Consider the following 22,201-nt stretch of genomic DNA (forward strand, 5'->3'; position numbering starts at 1 on the left):
CCTAGCTTGTGTGTCGGTGACAGATTTGAAGGAAGAAAATCGGAGATTTGTCTTCTGCACACTCCATGCCCATTGTCCTCAGCTCTGACCTTTACATCCTGGAAACACCCTGCAGGTTTGTCACAGAGCTCTCAGGGGATTTGGAAATCAAATTATAAAGCACTAAGGAAGAACACAGAAAACTATAAAAACACTTCAGTCATTAAGAGCAAAGTGACAGCAAGCAGTGTTAGAGTATGAATCCTTCCAATTAATTTTCCTTTCAGAGCACTTTTTGTAACATTTTTAATTCTAAATTTGTATGGATTCTTTAGCAACATTAGTTGCATCTTTCAAAGGAAAAGAAAACCTTTGATAAACCTTCTAAGTCTATTGAATAAACAATAATAGTGGCCTGATTTCTTTGAATTCTCATAGTTGGGAAAGGTGGTAGTTCCAATGTACATTTGAAAAAAGCTTGTGGCTTACATTAATAGTTGTTAAGGTTATAAATGAGATGCTTTTCAGAAGCTCAAGTAATAAGCAGAAGCAAAACATAAGCTTTCTGTACAGTGAGTATAAATAATTCTTTCTGTGGCTCCAAGTATTTCTTACAATCTTATTATGGAAAGTGTTAAACTGAAAATCATATTGCTCCTTTTAAAAGCATATTTTCGGTTGTTTATCCATACAAAACAGACCAAAATGTAAATCTGTAAAATGCTTTCCATCTTCAAAGCAGCTATTTATATTCATCTAAATTCTGAAATCTTTTTGAAACTTTCATTTTTATTTCTGATTGTGGGATTCAGTGTCACTTCTTAGCACACTGAATGCTGATGGCTTTGAACATAGAGTATGGCACAAAGCGATAACTTGTGCCCACTACCCTGCTGACAGGCAGTTCTAAAGGAAAAGTGATTTTTGTGCTGGAGTTTTGGCTGATTTTAGAATGAAGAGAAATATTAAAGAGCATAACAAAATACTTTAATTCCTCTATACACCACTAAATTGCTTGTTACCTTATTTATCCAGTTAACAGCAGAGGTTGTTTCTGAAACCATTATTCACTAGGATTACTAGACCCACTAAGTTCTATTGCAGGTGGCAGGTAAGTTTTGCAGTAAAAAGTGGTATTCTTGACTGGGTCTGTGCACACTTACCAAAAGCATACATAAAGGGGAAAGAATATTGGAATGACATAAGAGAAATGGGCTCCCTATGATCTATTGCATCATAAGGTAGAAGGCAAAAGACTGTTTGGATTTCTGGCAAAACCTGGGTGCACCTGAATAAATGCTGTACTTCAGGGTATTTCTACTGGAATAATTGGATTAACTGTAGTTACCATAAAACCTGATTCTAAATCTGAGTACAGCATATTCCCTTAAGCAGGACAAGTAGATGCAATGCTTTGAATTGGAAATGAAAGTTGTATTGGTGGTACTTGAAAGTACCAGTAGGACTGTGCAAACCATATTTTCTTGATAATGTGTTTTCCTGTATTTTCTCACACCTGATTTTTAAGTTCACTCTTGTCCTGACTGCTGGGTGATACCTGGTATCTCACTGCTCTCTTGTACTTCTCTCTTGCAGGTAGGCAGTGTGTCATCCCAGATTCTTCCAGGGCATTCAGCCTTATTAGATTACCCAAATTACTGCAGGTCACAGCTGAGATGCATTAGAGGAATTTAATAGGAAAGCTCACCCAATATAGGCTCTGCTGTTCTTACGGCTTCTTATTGCCTTCATAAGAAGTGAGGGAGATTACTGAAAGACATATTTATAAAATATCCAGTGCAGTGCAGCTACACTCCAGGTTTATGCCAAATTAGGTGTTGAACCTGAATGAATTCGGGCATCTGCTGCAGTGCAGATTACAGGTCACCCTGTGACCTCACACATGGAGGTTGGCCTCCTCCTGCTTTGTTTAATCCATCTACAAAATTGAGAAAAACAAGGACCTCCATGAAGAAACAGGTATGCATCTGGGCACAACTGCCCTGGGTAAATAAATTATAAAGAAGGCAGAGGCTCAGCTGAAGGAATAATAAAGAAAATATAAAGGAAGGAAATATCAGTCACTTTGCCTCCTACACACATTTGTCATTAACTTAGTGGTGTGCTGTATCTACATTTATTGGGTGTGTTTAGTCTCACTGGACTTGCAGCAGAACAGATCTAGGGTCATTGTCTTTCCCTGCAATTCAGTGCATGTGGTTAGGTTTATTGGAGGGAACACAGGCACAGGCTTTAGTGACTTGTGAATGAATCAATAAAGCATGTTCCTGTAGGTTTCTGAATTGTCTCTTTCATTAAGAATGGAATTGGACAGCAGAAGATTGATTTCTGTGGCAAATCAGAGGGGTTTTTTAGACCTTAGTTTAAACTGTGGGTTTTTAAGTAAAAAAGCTTGATAAAAATATACAGGATTGAAACTGCAAAAAGGATCATAACTAGTTTAAATTTCCTTGTTCTGAAGAATTTTTTTTAAACTCAGAATTACATGAGACCTGATCTTTGGCAATGCCCAGAGCTGACTAAATGAGTGGCAAACTGCTGAGCTCCCACAGCTGAGGATCGTGGCTTACAGAGTCCTGCATCAAGTGTTCGTTAAAAGATATTTGGAAAGGCAAACATTCACAAAGAAATGTTACTGCTGAGGTTATAACTGAGACTTGTGTTGCTTACAGCTGCTCTTGACAATGAAGTGTGATGGTTATACAGGTATGGAACAGTCTTAAGTTTTGGCAGAGAGCTGTTTGATTCTGCTTATTTTTGCAGCATCACCATATGGCTGTGAAATTCTGAGGAAACTTACCTTTACAGATGTGCTCTGTCTAAAAATTTTTCTCCTGCACATCTGGGCTTACTTGAGTGTGGTAGTGCACCTTGACAGTGTTGTTTTAGGACAGTATAATTTGCTTGTAGATAACACAGTGTCCATCTTGGAGGCAGGGCTTTTAGTACACATATGTACCTTTATATCATCCTGAATGAGTTTTACTTTCATGAACAGACAAGGGTAGTGCTGCATATGCATTTCTGAATTTTTTAATAGGCTGATCAAGTCAAAATTTGTATTTCCAAATCCTCAGGGAAATGGAGAAACATGGATGAGCCACAGTGCTGAGTCTAGACAAAAATTAGCTGAATCTAAATCAAGAGCAGCATCAACAGTAATACTTAGAAGCACAGAGCTTTATTAAGAATTGATAATTTGCCAGGCATTGCTTTCCACATAGGCAATGTTGTAAGATGTTGGCTATCAATAAGTTGCTACATATTCCAAAACAAGTTTAAACCAAATAATTTATCACAAGATGTGTCATCAGCTTAGCTATAGCTTGCATGTGCATACCTGCAGAGGATAATGGTGTTTTCTAGTAATTCTCTTGAGAGGCAGTTACATTTTTTTTGTAAATTACAATTTTCTAGTAATTGTTATGTAAGAATTACAAGCTACCTACATGTAAAGGGTTTATGAATTATTCATTGTTTGGTGCAAACCTGAATCTTGATTCTGCCCTGTTGTCCCCTCACTGGGGTCTTGTGTAGCCATCCTTCCCAGCTGACTGTAGAAGCATGTTTATACCTGAAGGGTGCCCATAAATGCTACACATACAGAATTAAAATGTTGCTCTTGTGGTGCAGTGAGAGATGAGGGTGATACAGGGCCTTAGTGGGGATTTCTGGTTCAATTTTCTGGTACACAATCACAATTTGTAGTGCTATTTTTGCATTGTTGTGTCACAAGCACTCTCAGTCAGGGACTTACTAAAGATGGGCAAACTGTGTAGGATCCACAGGCCTGGGTAAGACATCCAAAATCTCTAGTAGTTTTTCAGAGCTTAATGAGAGGTGGAGTTTTCTTTTCTCTCAGTGTTTTCAGGCATAAATATTTCCCTTTTCAATGGTGTATCAATTTTTGCAGACTGCCTTATCACCCAGGAGCAGGAGGAAGTGAGCTGGAGCTATGTGCTTTCTGTCTAAAACAGAGCATTCCTTGGTTGGGATGAACACCAGCAGAAGTTACTGAGGAGTTTTCCCAGGCAGGGTTTTAATATTGTCTTTGATATCCTGAGGAGAATGCACCCTCAGCTGTGTGGGTTTGTCTGAAATCATTATTAATGTAATAGCCATAATTAAGGGTCTGTCCCACTGGAGAGTAAGAAAGGAGTAAGAGATTGATCTTTACTCATTGTTGTGTTTACAGTAGGGGTTGTACAGCACTCACTGGCTACAACCTGATAGCTGTCATTCTGGGCAACTACTTTTTGTGCTCATTAAAGATGAATTAGTGTACATTATTTATCTTGATTTTCACAGGATCCATTGCAAAGCACATCCAGAACAGGAAGACCTTTATTCTTTCTTACTCATGAGAAAGATCTGTCAAGTCAGTGAGTGGTTTGATTGAATGAGAGCAGTGAAACTGCTCTCTGTGGTGGAAGATTTTTAAGAAGAGAGGTGAGTGGCATTTTTTTTTCAGATTTGACTGTGGTTACATGGCAGAAAGTGTGAAATCCAGTAAGCAAGTTGCCCAAAAATTCGAACCATCCCTCAGAGGTGTGGGAAGGTGGTCTCTGGTTAAACTAGTCATCATTTCCCCATGAGTGTGTCCCAGAAAGGAGTGGATTTGGGTCTGCTCAGGAAGAAGAGCGATGTCCTTGATTCCGAACTTTGAAGAATCCTTCATGGTAAAGGGGATGGAACATAAGCATGCAATGGCTTTTACTTTTCTGAGAGGTGGGACTGCCCATAGCTTTGATGAGTCCAGCTCAGGTTGTGGTGTACCAGCATCCCTGGGACCAAAACATGGGCTGCCAAAGCCCTGCATGGAGGGAAGGGTGAGTGGTGGGGCTGCCCATGGCTTTGGTGAGTCCAGCTCACTCAGGTTGTGGTGTACCAGCATCCCTGGGACCAAAACATGGGCTGCCAAAGCCCTGCATGGAGGGAAGGACAAGGCAGTGAGTGGGAGTGACAGCCTGACAAGTTCAGTTGAGAAGTGAGGTGATAAATGTGTGGAGTACAACATACTAGTGTAAGCCAAGATGATGGATTTTCCATTTACAGATTAACACTGGAAGCATTTCAATAAGGATGTGTTTTACTCAAAGAGGAGTTGTGGGGATTGATGCAGAAGTAACTGAGTGAAAATCTCATATAAAAGAATGTCTGATGGCCACTTTAGATCTTATTAAAATTTTAAATGTTAAACTGGAATCTCTTTATATTAGATTTGAATGGCACTTTTTGGTGGACGGCTCAATATCCCAAGTGGCATTGAGGTTTCCATGGGATTGATTTTGCAGGAGCCCATGCTGCATGCCTGAGGACACTTGGCCTTATAACCCTTGCTTGGGTAATACAGACAGCCAGAGTGGACCCAAGCAGCTAAAAGAGACAAATGTGTTGTGGATGAAAAGGAAAAGAGAGTCAGTGAATATTAAAAGGTACTAGACTGTCATAGGAGGATAATATTGTCTTTTGGCTCAAGTTCCACAGATGGGTATTTAAAGCCCTCATGTAAATCTGATTAAGTGAGGGGCTGAAGCAGTTCCCCTGACTTCAGTAGGATCATTTTGAAGAACAGGGTTAAGTGATTCTTAGTGGACTGGGACAGAGAAGAATACTGACAACATGATTATCTTTTGCATCTAGGGCTCTTTTTTCATCTCTGATAAAATCTGAACCATAAAGGAGAGTATATAGTAGGAAATTGAAGAAGAAGTAAAAAGATCTGGAATGAAAACTCTGACTCTTGAGGCTTAGTAGAGGAAGGAGAAAACATATAAGCCTAAGAAGTGCACATGGAAGTAGTCCCCAATTAGTGATATTCGTCATTATTTAAGGATGACAATCACTGTGGATCCATAGTGGGGAATAGAGTAGGGTCTTTACTGAAATTCCCCAGGCTGAAATAAGGCTACTTTTGTCTGTAAAGAAGTATTTTCCAAAGCTTGTTTTTTGGGTTGATATTTTGTTAAAACAGAACACTCAACCAGCAGTGTTGAACTAGGCTATTTTAATGTTCATAGGCAGATGTTATATTAATTTTTAAAAAATATTTCTTTTGATTTTTCTGTGTAGAAAAATAAATAATTTCAGTTTAAGAGGTCATGCTAAAGTGAAAAACTAAGCATTTACCCAAACCAAAATTCTTTTGTCATTTCATTTTGTGGGAACATGGAGTCACTTAGGCATTTATGGTGTTTGGAAATGACTGTCTTACATGGAACTCTGGGTCACTTCTCAGCTCAGGTTCACAGGTTGGTATGGGTCATAATTATCACAAGAATTAGCTGAAGACCATAGCAATTAACTATTTTTATGGCTTATTATCATATTCTAAATACTAAATTGTTCTGTCAGATAGTCTCAGAGAGATTTGATAGCTGACCCACAGACAGTGCACTGCCTTTGCTTACATACTTAAGCTACAAGTATTTCTAGGAAGATATAGCTTATTAATTCATTATTATTTTATTGATGTTCAATTGATGTCTGATTAAATATAAATTAGACACTTGGTAATAATAATGTAATAGGATGAGGCAGGTGAGATTCCCCCAGGATAGTTTGTAATGAAGCTTCAAATTTTTAATAATCTTAAACTCATAAATAAATTATGATGGGTGAAACAAATGCAAAAATACTGAAATAAGCTATAAAAATGTTAAGTGCTGCTGAAGAGACACATAATCTGCTGGGAGATGTGTGTGAGAATGTGCATTTGGCACTGAGTCACGTCGCTCAGAATCAGCACTCCCCTCTCCTTCCAATCATTTCATATCTAGGTGTGCAGCTACCCCTCCTACCCCATTGTTATGCTGCACCATCCTGTTGCCAGACATTTTGCTTTGCCTGGGAACAGTGTTAATTTAATGCACTCAGGTGACCCCAGAGGCCCTGGAATGACACGGCAGCAGCAGCCCAGAGCGCTGCAGTGATCCCTGCTGCTCGCAGAGCTGCCGCGAGACCGGGCGCTCTTCTGGACAGTTGTCTGTGAACTCTTCAGGGAAAAGTCAGGGGGAGCTGTCTCTTTGACCACACTGTCAGTGCTGAGAAGGACACATCCTCTCACTTAGCTACATCTTTCATCTTTTCCTTGGAAGACAGATTTCCCAGGTGCTCCTCTGTTTTTCTTGAAGAGTTAGCACGGAGACCATGTGTCCCTTAGATAAGAAAAGAGAGAAAGGAGAACTTACCCTTATGTAAGGAAAGAAGGAAGTAGACAAGGAGACAATTCTGATGGTCTATTTGCTGGGTTTTTTGGGGTTTTTGGGTCCCTAATACCCTGCAAAGATTTCAAGAGATCTGAACCCCCCCATTTCTTCAGTAAAAACAGCACCATGATCCCAGCCTTGAAAGACAGAGTGAGATCCCAAGGCAATACTCAGTGTCAGTGTTTTAGACTCATCATACTGGGATTTGCAGAAACTCAGCACTTTGTAAAAGCTGTTGGTAATTTGAAGAGTTAAGTCATGCAGCAGGTTAGTAAATGTAAAGCTTAGTTCCTAAGATTAATTTTACAATATTTCTATCAGTGAAAGTAAGGGATACACAAAGGCCTGAAAATCTGGCCCTGTGAACATAATCACTGGTTTAGAATTTCACCTAAAATTATATTCCAAGAATCTGATGGTTACTGAATGGCCAAAGGGCTGTAAACTGGAAATTTGGCTCAATACAAGGTAGAGAAAAAGACAAGTATGCTGCTTTTCTGATGTGAGAGACCTTGGTTGCTAGGAGGAAAGCATTCAAGTGTTTGCTTATGTTTTTCTGGGGTGTTAACAGTGTGGGATAAACAGATAACACCATGCCTCTTAAATAACATTTTCTTAAATAGTGGAACTATTCCCTAATGAAGAAATTGCAGTGATCATATTTCTATAAAAATAGGGAGCTATTACAGCACTATGTAATTAAAATGCTGTATTTTTCTAAACAAAAATCTGCTGGCAAATACATTTTTGTATATTTTTTGTAATTGGAGGTTTTGAAATCAACTTCTTGTTGAAACACAGGAAATTGCCTGTCCATGACAGAGTAAGGAGAGAGCAGTCAGATGTGTGATTTGCAGCATCCATGGCACAATGATGTTCTTTTTTGGTAGATAGGGTTATTCCTGTGCGTCTGCCAGGAAGCCCACTGGTGCAGAAAACACATCCAGCTTGAATCATTCTTCACTTTTTCCATGATGTGCCAGGCCAGCATGGTCTGGTGGAAGTGTTTGCCAGTTCCTGTCCATACACTTGCTGACACTTCTCTGGGGAGCCACATTAAGCAATTGCTTGGGTCACCAGATGTCTGTGTCTCCTTCTTCATGTGCAGCGAAGGCTGGGCTTGGGAGAAGGTCCTGCCCTGCTCTTGCTGTTGTTTGCACACTGTCCAGATTTCTTGTGCCTTGTGTCAGTGTGACAAAAAGCCCTTCCCAGGCTCTGCTTGCTGCCTTGGATGTAGGAGTGCTGTTGGGGATGAATAAATGCCTTGCAAGATCCCTGCCACTTTCTCATGCAGGAATTAGAGAAGTCTCAAGGCTAGTTTCACATTTGGGGCACCTCTTTTCTGCCATTTTGTTGTCCTGCAAGAAAATAAGATACAAATTACTTCAAGCACAGCACCTTCTGCTTCAACTTTGATGCAAAGGTCTTATAATTGAGAGAATTTATCTGTGTAAGAACTGAAAGATTAAATAGGCATTAAACAGGCATTTAAGCTGTTTGGAGCCCTACGTGCCTCTGCTGTGTGTACATAAAGCTCAGCTCAGGGAATGTAACAAACATTCTGCAGCCTCCAGAGATACCTACAAATTTGTGGTTCTGTATTTGCCCTTGTCTCCCTTTAAAAGGCTCCTGTTGCTGCACATCTTTATTCAAAGTTACCTCTGGTGAGGCAGAGTTGAGTATAACATTTATAGTAATTGGTAATCAAAAGGAAAGAAGAAACAAAGGAAAAGGCCAATAATGAAAGACAATTATTAAGTGCCAAATATAATTTGTCAAAGGCGTTCCTTCTAAATTGGATGAAGGCAGCATTTTTTCAGATCAATACTGCCTCAGTGACTCCAGCACAGTTGTGGTAGCTTTTGGCTAACAAGAAGAATTGATATGACCTAGGTGTAAACATTAAGACCAAAGAACTTAGTGGATTAATAGATCCTGACTGTGATCAGGTATTGCTGTAAAACTGGGATTGGCAATATGCAAGGGTTGAAGCTAGCACAAATCACATCCATGGCCTGATTAGCTAGGAGCCAGCCTCATAGATCAGCACATCCAGAAGTTCAAAGCTCCACAGCAAACTGAGCTCAGTAGTAAATATTATCAAGGGGTACATGCCCTGGTTCTTGGAGATCTTAGTAGGAAAACATGTATTGAATTCAGAGTTTGAGCTGCCTGTCAGAGGAAGTGCATTAAGTATTTAAGCCAGCTGTTGCCCATCTTTATCCACATATCTTACCCAGCCTGATACATTTAATTACCAATATAAGGTGTTCTTGCTGTGATTTAGTACAATATTATATTCTTACCCAATGTTACTACGGGTCAAATACTGTGTTTTATTTCAAAATACATGGTGGGAATAGAGATGCAGGTGTCATACAACAGAGGGGCAGCCTCATAACAGGAAATGGCATTTCAACTAAAGTTTCAGAGGGGGAATGATGTTCTGGGTATTTCATAGACCAGAACACCCTGGTAGCCTGCTGACAGAGGCAAGCAGCTCATTGTTCCTTAGCTGGTGTTCATTAGCCCTCACTGTGCCACAGGAGCCCCTGGCTCTGGCAGCAGAATTCTACACTGTGGAAACAAAACCCTCGTAGTCTAAGCAAACCATAAACACTTGTGCTGAGTCCCAAGAAGCAGTGTTTGCACTGGAACTCGGGCATCCTAATTCACAGCCAGCACAGCTTACTTGAGACCAGACCCAGTGGGGCACTTAGGTATCCCCTGGGAGGAAGGAGTCATCGATATGTGTGCACACCTCTGCATCCAGCAGCCTCACACCTTCCTGAAGACAGCTCTGCAGCAGGAAGGAGCATCACAGCTGCATTTTTCATCAGGAGAATATGCTAATTTTTGCTGCAACAACTGTATATTACCTGGCAATTACTCTCTCCAGTCTCTTGGTTTCGCTTTATGTGTGGTTGTGATTAGAATCCCCAAATGATTATGTAATAGGTAGAAGATACCTGATAATGTAATAGGCACTTCCTATTTTTTCTAAAGCTGTATTAATATAATTTCTTAGGTGTCGTTGTGTATTTCTCGACGTCAGTCCATTGTGAATCATGCAGACACATCAGTGAAAAAACACAACCTGCTGCACAAGAAGCTGTGAGCAACAAGAAATTTCGGCTGGATGACTGCATAAGGGCTTTGCAAGACCGCCAATAATTTTTTATATTCAGAGTTAAATAGAGCAATAAGATAGAATTTCAGGTTTAGTGCAATGGATTGCAGCTCTTCAGTCAATCAAATTATAGTTCAATCAGTTCATTTTAATCACTTCTCTGGAGAGAAGTAAACCCCTATGTTGAAGAATATGCAGCAATTTTATTGATGGAAAGTTTAATTGTTTCATTTTTCCTTACCGTCTGTAACATACTAGACTTTTAATCAGTGGGAACTGAAGTTATAATGAAGTAAAGTCCACTTTCCACAGTTCACAACTAGCTGAAAATAATTGGGTTGAGACTCCCATCCAGACAGTGTAATGCCTCTGGCATTTTCCTGAAAACTACACTTAATTGCTTTGCTGATGTTGTTAAGTGGTCCTAAGGGGGATGAAGTAGTAAAGCTGCTCACATATGCAGGGAAACAATACACAAAAAATGTCTTACAAGGTCCTTAAAGGAGGACCAACTAGTGACTAGAAGACAATATATTGCACTTTTCCCCCCCTTTTGGGAAAAGTGCAATATATTATACCACAGAGAACACAGAGAAGAGGCTGATAAAATAAACTGGAGATTCTATAAACACTATTTTTATTTAAGGGCAGTAAGCTTGGGAGCCAAAATACAGAAAACGTCAAGGCAGAGCTCTTGCAATCAAACCTGCATCTTTAGGCTAGCCCAAGTTGCTTGGCATTTTTATGCTGAACACTGGTGAGCTGCTGCCTGTCTTCAGCACCTTGGCCTGAGGAACAGATGTACTCTTGTCCCCAGGGAGGGAGGACAGCTTGCTCTCTGTTCTCTAAAGTGACAGGATGTGAGCAGCCATGAGCTGAAAGCCTTGTCCAGGCATCAGTGGGACCAGCACATGTACCCTGTTAGGCTCTAAACATAGCCAGAGAAGGAATAACACTTTGGCATTTCTCCTTATTTACTGCATTGTTAGGAGACCCTCCATGATTATATGGCAATTGTTTAAAATTATGAATTAACTGATAATCTCAAGGATATTCTGATGAAGAAATACATTAGCTGTTTTATGGACAAAAATATTTAAGCTACTGCTGACTGAAATCAGTGTTAGAGCTGAAGCTGTTTTGATGAGAACTATAGAGATTATTTAGATTTTTTTTAAGTGGGGGGGCTTTTTTTTGTTTGTTTTTGGTTTTGGTTTTTTTTTTTTTGGTCCCTGTTTATTTAGATATATGAGCACAGTAAAGTCTCTCTCAACAACCTGACCTTCCTCAGCTGCTATTTGTGTAAACTTCAGTATGACCTTTGCTTATTCTGTTCTTGCTTTTACAGGCTCTGAACTGAACAACTACCCCCTGACGACTCTCTAGAAAGGAACATAGGCAAAACTGAGCCATGGGGTTCTAAAGCTAAAATCTTAAAAGTTCTTTTAACCCTACGTCTGACCCCAAGTGCCTTTAAGAGTCTATGAGTTGGCACCTCAAATTTTGGCCAGCATAACTCTTCCAGCACATGAAATCATGTTTTTTCCACTGAAACTGGCTGAAGTCTAGACAAGACTCAAGTACCTTGACATGTAGCCCCATGTTAGCCTGACCATTCCCCCTAATATTAATAAACTTTAACATGTATTTCTCCTGTGGTGAAATAATCACCTCCCGTGTGCTGGAACCGCCGACCATCTGCCAAGGAGATCAGCCCTCAGTGAGAAAGTGCCTGTGTCCAATTCACTCTGCTGGCCTGGCTCTGGGAGGACAGCTCAGCAGCAGCAGTGCTTGGGCTCTGCTGTTCTGGGCTCCTGTTTTGTCATGAGTAATGTGGATGGTTTGGAATGGTTTTAGCAAATGCACCAAATGAGGACTGTGTTGGGACAACTGATGGGAGACGGTGCTTGGGTTTTGTATTCTCAGAGGTGCTGAGGGACTGGAGGAGCCAGGGCAAACCTACAGTGCAGAGGGCAAATAACCAACCTGGTGTGGCTGGCTGAAATTTGCCTGTGTTGTCTGGCTGGTTTAGAGGGTACCCTGCCCTGACCCTTCTTTTGGGGACAGGGTTGCTGTCCCAGAAGGAGGAGGAGTTCCTCCTTGAGCTGTAATGCAGTCCCGTGCAGCAGCACAGCTGCCAGCTGGCCCTTATTGCCAAGCAGAGCTGCTTGCTGGGGCTCACATGCTTTAAAGTCTTAGCCTGGGTCTCAGTGGAAACAAGGAGGAGAATGATTTGACACACATTCCCCTGATTTGACATAGTGTGTGGTTACAACATGGTGTGTCCTCCACAAGAAATCCAAAATACATGTTGCTGTGCAGGCACAGATCTGACTGTTCCTGAAAAACTGTTCATGTGGAAAGATACAATTTTCATGGTTGTCATCAAAGCCAGTGTATGTATTCATTTGTGGAAGCATGTCAGACACCATATGTCACTAATATGCCTTTGATATGATGGTGTCTGAATAATTTTTTTAACTGCTTAATGGCATATGTTTAAATGTAAGCATCTGTTCTGTGTCTGTACTGTCTGTACTATTTATTCTTTATTTCTTATTTTCTTTTGACTAAAAGTTTGATTTTCACCTAGAAAAAGTGTGGGATTCATCTTATTTTTAAAGAAGTAGAGTTTTGGTAGTAGTTCAGCATGTGGCCAATGTGTGTCTTCTCAAGGATGAGAAGGTCATTTAAATCAGAATTTTTCCTTTTTTCAGTAATCAGAAAAAAAAATCAGTTCCCAGGCAAAATAAAGATTAGATTTGACTACAAGTTTGTTAAATGAATAAAATATTGTTTTACTGTTGAGCAGGTCCTGCAATGCATGGATTTGCTGAAAATAAGTCCTTGTAAGAGCCATATGTTACACCATGATGACAGTAAATTGGTTCTATCCAGAAACTTTTCTGATTCAGTTAAAGAACTTGCTGTATAATAAATGACTTAATAAAGGAATGAAATAATACACTATGTTTGTTAGGCTATTCATTATACATGGGTGAAACTCAAAACCAGTGTCACAACAAAGGGACTCAAAAGTAGTTATTGCAACTCATCAATCAGCTGAGCCACTGCAGCACCCTTCAGGAGACTACAGCCAGCCTAAAAGGCACGGTTTGGGCAAAAGCAGGGAATGATACTTTACTGTGATTGAAAAACAAGAAGAGACTTTATGAGCCAACTGGGGATACCTGGAGAGTCCAGACAAGAGCGTCCAATGCTCAAGTACAGGAGGGGCTTATGAACCATTGCACAGGGAGCAGCTGCATTGGGCTCACCAGCATGGTGGCAGGAAGAGGCACATGAAGAGCAGAGATGGTGGCACATGGTGGCAGGAAGAAGCCTGTAAAGAAGTAACTGTGGTGGCACATGGTGGCAGGAAGAGGCCCGTAAAGAAGCAGGGATGGTGGCAGGAGGAGGCTCATAAAGAAGCAACCATGGTGACACACTGTGAGCTGCAGAGCTACGAGTATCCATGCAGTGACCCTTCCAGCCAAGCTCTGTGAGTGTCCCATGGCTATGGTGTTCTGCCTTTTGGTAAGAATAACAAATGTCAGCTCTTGGTGGACTTAGGCAGCCTGGGCTTCAAATTCTGTGTGTAAAGTTTGGCTCAGGCCATTAACAGACCAGCAGCCATTGCATATATAACATTGGAAAATCAAATCTGCCTAAATCCAAAAGCTTTATGTCACTGTCACGGAGTCATAGCATTTCATAGCCACAGCTTAAAACGAACCACATCAAAACGAACCACGAAGAGCCGAGTGCAGCTGGTTTGTAAAACAGGCCCTGAGTAGCCCAGAGCGCACCTGCAGCCATGGCAGAGCCCTGCCCGGGCGGCCGGGATGAGGGGCCTCGGAATCAGTCAGTGCCATCTTGTGGCATTTCAGGATATTGAAACGCCCCTGAGCTACAGTAACTGCAAATGTCCTTGGAATCCACCACAATTCCAAAAATTGCAATGGTACCGCATACCAAGCCTGTACAGATACATTTGCTTGGCCACCGCTGCTGCGGCAGTGCATGGAGAGGCTCAGCACCTGAATGATTAATGAGGCAAACGCCTACCAATTATGGCTCATTGGAGGGGCACAGATTAATGCCTGTAATTAGAAATCCCGGGAACAGATGGAGAATTTTGCAATATCAAAAGCCTGCTCCTTATTAGCCGTGCCCGGCGCTGGGCAAGCGGAGCGCCAGGCCGTGGTCTGCCTTGCACAGGCCTCTGCTGGGACAGAGCTGGGACCCGGGGCAGGAGCTGCTCCCGGGGACCCTGCCCGGGGCTGGGGCTGGGTTCTGCAGCCCCCGGGGCAGGGCTGGGCTGTGCTGAAACCTCTGGCAGCCCCCACGGCCCCCACCGTGGGCCCTGCGAGCAGCACGGGTTTGATGCTCAGAGGTGGCTGCGGCTGCCGCATCCCTTGCAGCCTCAGATCCTTCCCTCCAGATCCCCAACACTCATTCCTGGGACGCCAGCCTGAGCCTGGGACACAGCAGCAGCTGCTATTACTGACTCTATAAAAAAATTTTACAAAAGTATTCCAAGCACCTATTCTACTCTCCCCACCCACTTAAATAGGTGGAAAGGGCCTATAAGCCTGTACGAACCATATAAAATGAGAAAATGCCTAATCTAATTTGATACACACATAATATCGTCCTGCTCTATAAAGCAATTTATATACTATAAACATAGCACACATCCAGTAGATAAAGAATTAATGTAAGTAATGTAAGAATTTATATGAAGGTATATATATAAAATGTCCATATACATATATTGTTTATAGAAGTACAAATATAGAAATATACCAAATTATATATAAAAATATACAAAAATATATACATATAATTATACAAATTATATATAATTATATATCATTATTATATTATTATATATAATATGTAAGAATATCTAATATATATTATATATAATATTATTATAATTTAAGTAATGATATACAATTTTCTATATATTGTGTGTATATGTATGAATATATAGTCATATATATGTATGAATAGGAAATGTGCTGTTTCGCAATAATGACTGCTGCAGTACCAGAAAAGGACACATACTTCTCCTGGCAGTGTAACATTTATTGCATGAAAAGGAAGGACATCTAACAACTTGAACTGAATTAAAACCAGCTCTGAGGCCCCTTCAGTCATCTGGTGGCCAGAGGAACATCCTTTCTTTACTGCATCAGAGGCTGCTGGGGAAGGTGGGCAGACCCCTGTGTCCCTGCAGGTGACACCATGGCTCACTAACACCTTTAATTCTTCCTTGTCTCATTGCCCACTTTGACACTGGTCAAGCATCCCAGACACTCACCCAAAAGGCTTTTTGGGAGTGGTTATGGTGTAGTTACAAACTTCAAGTAATTTCTGCTTTCTACCTTCTCCACTTCTATCAATTATTCAGAGATTTTTCTTTTTTTTTCTGTGACCCCAGATTTAACTTTTTTTAAAGGAAATCACGTCAATTTTATCAAATCTTCGGAAAAGAAAATCACTTTCACACTATACAAGTTTCATTCAAGGACTTGAGCCCTGATGTGCATTCAGTATAATCTTAGTAAATAGTGGGCTTTTCTTAGAGCTTTGCTGGGAAGTAGTTTGTTGTACAGTTGCCATCTACAATAGTGGTAGGTTTGTTTTAGAGTTTATTGCAGAGCACTGAATCCTGTTGTAATCTGTCTTTTTGAAGACAGTAGAAATGCTCTGGTTGCAGACAGACAAAAATTTTAGAACTTACAAGGAGTCAACAGTAAATTGAAAACTGTTTTTTTCCCCTATTAATTTGATCACGAAGACAAAAAAACCACTATATGATAATTTCATTGTTATGAACTGCTACTATGGTTAGTTACACGCATGACTAATGGGTTCACTCTGACCTCAACAAGGCACTTCTTATTTTCCGAACTAGACAAACTGAGTTTTTATCTTCTATTAGTGTAAGCTGCTTTATTAACACAAAGTAATCTTCCAAATAGTTTGAAGCCAATATGATAATTATAACATAATTGATTGCAATTGCTTGTTTTCCTAAGATGAAAGCAAATAATATTTCTCACAAGTGTCTCTAATTTTCAAAACTTTATGTAGACTTCTGTTGGCTGAACTCTCACTGTAAAGGTAGAAAACTATTTCCTCTCTGACCTGCTGGAAAAGAAATATACCTTTGGACCATGATTTATTTTTCTCAGTTATCCCCTGTCCTACTAGAAAGCACTGAGTTTTATTTTCTGATGGGCCAGATTTTTTTTCTAGTTTTGCATATAGAAATTCCCAATAAACCATCTTGGAGAGGATGATATCACCCTAAATTCCCACTACTTTCCTCTGGTCAAAGTGTGTTAAAGCATTATTTTGTTGCTCATCAGAGGGTCTGATGTAGATGCAATGTGACTGGAAGAGACTTTCTTCTGATGTAGCCATAAAATACCCTCAGCCTCTTTCACCATGTAACTGGGGAATTATGCACTCTGCAACAATCTCAAAAGGAATGGAAGCAGAAAATACTACAACTGCCACTGAGAGGGAAAATTTGAATTCGGTTAAAGATTTCAATATCAGAGTTACCTGAACACCGGTGTTCTCAGCACTGCCTTTTCATTTTGAAAAACGTAACATAGAGCTCACATTTTGAGAGTTTAAGGGTTTCTCATTTCCGAGTTTAAGCTCTAGCTTTTGGAGAGACTTTGGTTTGTAACATCCCAATCCCAAAATACAAGGTGGCCAAACAAGCACTCTGACCTAACTCAACCCAACATTTTCTCCCGTTTCTTCACCTTACAAAACTATTCACTAAAAGTCCTGGTTTGCCTATGGAATTCATTACTGCATTATAGCACTGTATAGCACTGGGCTTCCACATTATCCCTTGGAGAGATTGCATTTCTACTTTGTACTGAATTTACCATTGGAAAAGTTCATCTAGAAAGATGCCGCGAAAACAATGAAGCCACCAGGGGAATTCTTCACTTGAAGTATCCATCACTCCTCAGCAGAGGAACTGGAGGAATATGTTAAGCTTGCTACATCCTCTATCAATCTTTTGTTTATTACATTATCAAGTTGCTTGCACTGTGAAAGATTAAAACAGTTGAGTAAGTGCAAAGCATGGTGTTAGTGAGCACTTTGATTATAAGTCAGACATCAAACTGGTATTTGAAGTGCAGAACTACTGAGCTTTCTCTTTGTCACACGAGCAGATGTTGCCGGAGGCAAGGAGGAACGGAGCCCTGCATTTTTTAAACTTGGCTGCTGAACTTTGCACTGCCTGAAGAACCAGGCACTGTGTGCAGTTCCTGGTTAGATGCCTTTCAAACCTGTCTTCTGCCTAAGGGCTACCAGATGTGCAGCTGAGGCAAACAGATTTTCCCATTGTGCATCTCCTCAACGTGAGAATGTGCTGCTTATTGCTCTAAGTAAATGATTGGGCTGCTTTATTAATTTAGGAGTCTGACAATAGTATCTTTCCCTTTTGCTTTACTTTAAGGAGAGTTCTTTCCAGTATGAGAATGAAATATTAATGAGCAAAGATAATACACCTAAGGAGGAAGACTTCATCCTGGATATTTATTTAGAATTTCATCTTGAAAGATCCAGCCAGAACCATTTGCCATACATATGACTTCCTGATAACTGTGGTCTGCCACACATGCATTCTGACAACCTTTAAAGATTGGTGGGGATTTGTCCACAGGGGAATCCTTAAGTCTGGTGACTTACTCAACCCACTACCTAGATGTCCATTTACTCTGAAGGATCCAAGAAACATGCAGTAAATGACTTTCCATGCACAATGAACTCACTCAGGTCCCTGGGTTTCTGGGTAAGTACATTTGTGTCTCTTAGTGTTCAAGTAAAAAAGTGCTTCCCTCTCTTTTCAACAAGCCTTAAGTAAACCTGCAAGGAAATACTACAACACATTTAACAGGTGTGAAATTCACCTACAGGCTTGTGAAGGAGAATACCAGGGGTTTCATTGACCATCAGTAGAACTGCACCCACCCTCCCTCAAACATCACCAGCTGTTGCAACATTTCCTACAGATTTTCTTCCTTTACATGCACTATATACATATCACTTGTGTGTTTGCAAATACCTCCAGTGCTGCTGCCTGTCACTACTTATAACAGTGTCCAAAACACCATGGTATGTGTGTACCTTACAGAGAGATGAAGGTTTGAACTGGTGAGGTATTCCCCCACGTGGCTGCCACAATCCCATGTTAGGTGCTCTGTGTCTCTGAGAGAGCAGACAGAGAGACTGGCACTGGAAAGGGAAAGTGGCTTTTGGAGGGTGAACAATGGAGGGTGGCAAATGGCACAGTTACAGAAGTGAAAGAGTTCACTTAGTTAATTTCATCCATTTGAGAAGAGAACCTACAGAAGACTAACAATACAATGAGGTGCACCTCAGAGCAGAAACCCTCCTTTGAACAAATGTGGCCCACAATAATATTTTCTAATTCACAGCTATCTATAGTCTCTTTTAAAGTGTGTTAGTCTGTGCCTACTTCCAAAAAAAACCTGCTGTCTTGATAAGATTTTTTGTTTATAAAGAAATAAATATTAGCCATTGGAATTGTATATAGAATTATTGTTCCCCTAGATAGGTTCCTGGTGTCTTTTTGCATTATGTGTAATCTTGAGTGACCCTAAGGTCAATTATTACCAAAACCTCACAGAAATCTCTGCTAGATACGGAGAAACATGAAAATCTCAAGGAACAAAGTATTTGACTTCTAAACAGAATGCCTGCCTAAGACCAAACCTCATTAGGGAGGTCCTCCAGGCAAACATCCTCTCATTATTTATTGTCATGGTTTGCTGAAGATTCCTCAGTGTAACTCACAATTGGGTTTTAAATAAATCTCTCTGTATAGTAAATGTGATATTCTTGCATCTAAGCAACAGGGTTAGCTGAAAACTAAATAAGACCAAAATTTCACATTTCAGGGACTCATAAAAAGCTTAGAGTCTGACAGTAATGCAACAAGAGGCAAAAATATGACTGACAACATATGGCTGAAAAGTAGGGTCGCAGTGGCTGTACAACATAACAGAACAGCCAGACTGCAAAGCAAAAGCAATTAGCTAAAAGTCTTGCTAATGTGGAATTATTTATGGGGAGGAACTTCTTTGTAGCACAAGGATGGTGCTTGTTTATGATTAACATTTAAGGCATGAAGGCGGTGGATTTAAGGTTTTGCTTCCCATCCTTCATCCTCGCCTCTAGAGGGTCAGTTGGGGATGGGCTCTCAAATGTTTTGAGGCACTCTGGTATCCTGGAGGAATTGTTCTAAAACTCCTGGAGTTCAGTTGCTCATCTCTAAATTAGGGATACTAAAGCTCTTTCTCATAATAGGTACTGTGAATGGGAGGGTGCTAAAGACTGGGAATGTTTTATCGAATAGTTTTGCTATGCATCTTTTCAAAGTGGTGAAGGTCTGATAAGATTTTACAAGTCTTATCACATCCAAGGGTTAACTGATGTTTATGCCTAAGGTGACCATGACTTCCATTTTTAATTCCACTAAACTGCTGAGACCTCTTAAAGAAGTCCAGAATACCTCAGAAATTTCCATCTCTAATCAGAACAGTGTGAAGTTCTCTTCAAGGAGAAAATCCTCTGGTGTGGTCCATTTTTCTGCTGTAGTTAAATATTCTTGGGCTGATTCAGCATCTGGGCTGAAGAGCTGGCCCCTGGAAGCTCCTGCTTTGGTTGCTGTGGAGGAGGCTGGAGGGGCAGCACAGTGGAAAGTTCCTCTCCTCACCAGAGGACATGCACAGGCCACCCTTGCCAGGCACAGTCTCCTGACTCCCGTGCTTGGCTCAGTGCACTGCCCCTGCTCCTTCCCATAAAAGATTCATTCTCTGAAATTTCATATTTATCACTTCCCATAACAAGGTTTCTCTACTAAGGTAATACTATAGTCAAACAAATGTAAAGGTGGTGAGGATAGACAGTAAAATAACTGAAAAATCTTTTTTACTCAGTGTGGTGAAAGGGGATATTATGTAAACAGATGGCTTTTTTTAGTGCACCTATTATAGAGTCATGCCCACTCTTTGCTGAATGCATACCTATGAGACTGTGTGTGCAATAAAACCCTTAGTTTATTAAGCATTTTTTTCTATTCTGCTATGTCAGTCTAAATTCACTTTGAAGGCAGGAATGATGGAATTGTTCAATATATTGTGTGCACAAGGTTGTGACCTCTGCAGTTGGGCCCTGAAACACCAGTCTGCTTACTACTGGGGCAGCTGAAATGAATTATGAGGTAGCCTCATAAAACATTGTACTAAATCTGAGACCTCTGAATATGCATTTAGCATTTCTGTATTCTTTCTAACTTCCAAAATATTTACAACCTCTATAGGACTTAAAAAATGAAAATTGAACATATTGTTTTTACTGAATATCTTGTTTCTGAACAAGGTCTTAATCCTGCCAGAGCTCCAATGGTTGAATGGCCTTGTTCTTGTAAAAAAATGTGCCACTGATTTCTGCGTCCATTTGTGTTTGTGTTTTGCAGGAGACATCCTGGAATTGTTATTGTGTCATCCAGCAGGAAGGCACAGGTACATCTGTCTGAGTGCTGTGGAGGACACGTCTCTACACTGAGGCACATCCTAACCAGGAGAGGGGGGGAAATTATTTTGTTTTAAAAGGGGACAGAAGGAACACCCTCAACAATAAATCTGAGACTCCAAATACCCTGCTCTTCACATAAGATCCTCTGTTTGAAGACTGACCCAGCCAAGCTGGAACACCCAGTGTAAAGCTGTCATCACCCTGTATTTCCACTCTTGCTGAACTTACTTTCTTTGTTCTCTGTAACATGTGTAACTAGAATTGTATCAGCCACCACAACAATCTTTTCCTTTCATCAGCTCTGTGGAAGCAGTTCTGCCTCCCTTCTGTGCTGTTACTAGCAGGGTAGCTCCAAATAATTGTTTCTTTTCCACATACAACAAAGGCCTCTACAGCTTCAGCAGGGCCCATGAAATGGGAACCAGCAAACAAAAAGTCCAGTTGCTGAAGTTTATCGTTGGTGCCTTTTATTCTGTAAAACATTTAAACACCACATTTTACTAAAGCTGCTGTGAATATTCATTCAGTGCTCACGGGTGAACACAGTTCACCAGACCCCTGTATTAACACCACAGTTTTAACTAATTTACAGAACTTGAAAACTTTCCCAGCAGGACCCTTTGAACAGATGTAATTTATATAATACTTAAAAAAAAAATAAAGCTTTATTTATTCCTGCCTTGAAGGTACAGGGCCTTGAGGAAAATGTATGAACATGGTGAAAGGCCAAGCTGAACCACTCCATGCTCCAGGAAAGGAAAGCTGTCACTGAGTTGGGAAAAGCCAGGCTGTCCCACTAACAAAATGTTGTCTTTGTTCTCTACATGAAGCAATTTGTCTTTGCTGATAACCCACTTCTTTCCAAGGATTTCAGGTTTAGGATTCCCTTTGATGCCAGACTCACTGCTGGAAACAGTAAACCACTCTAACTTTGATGGAGCTACAATTATTCCCTCTAGTCAGCTATTTGATTGTTTCTGCTAAAAATCTTATGTCACTGTTTCATGTTAGGCAGGCTTCCCCTCCATCTTTCTGATTTAAACCACGCCAGTCAAAAGTTAGAAACCAGGTAGCCCAAGAGGCATGTAAATTCATATAAAATATGCACAGGTTCATCCTTCTTCATAACATGTATGACTGAAATTATATCAGTGACCCCAGCAACCATTTTTCTTTTCATCATCCCCCTCTCCAGCACCTCTGCTTCCCGTCTGTGCTGTCACCAGCAGCGTGGCTGTGGTGCCTGTGACAGAGTCAC

At 40.6% G+C, this 22,201-nt stretch overlaps 1 long non-coding RNA gene across 1 annotated transcript; it reads left to right on the forward strand.

Moving 5' to 3' along the window:
* Positions 1-1,755: 1,755 nt before the first annotated feature.
* LOC120508120 lies at positions 1,756-11,381 on the forward strand. The gene is made up of 3 exons (XR_005628930.1): positions 1,756-1,959; positions 4,309-4,449; positions 10,237-11,381. It is a non-coding gene; the product is annotated as an uncharacterized LOC120508120 (long non-coding RNA).
* Positions 11,382-22,201: the final 10,820 nt, after the last annotated feature.

Source organism: Passer montanus, unplaced genomic scaffold, assembly GCF_014805655.1.
Source record: "Passer montanus isolate IOZ18808 unplaced genomic scaffold, ASM1480565v1 scaffold45, whole genome shotgun sequence".
In the NCBI taxonomy this organism is placed as follows: Eukaryota; Metazoa; Chordata; class Aves; order Passeriformes; family Passeridae; genus Passer; species Passer montanus.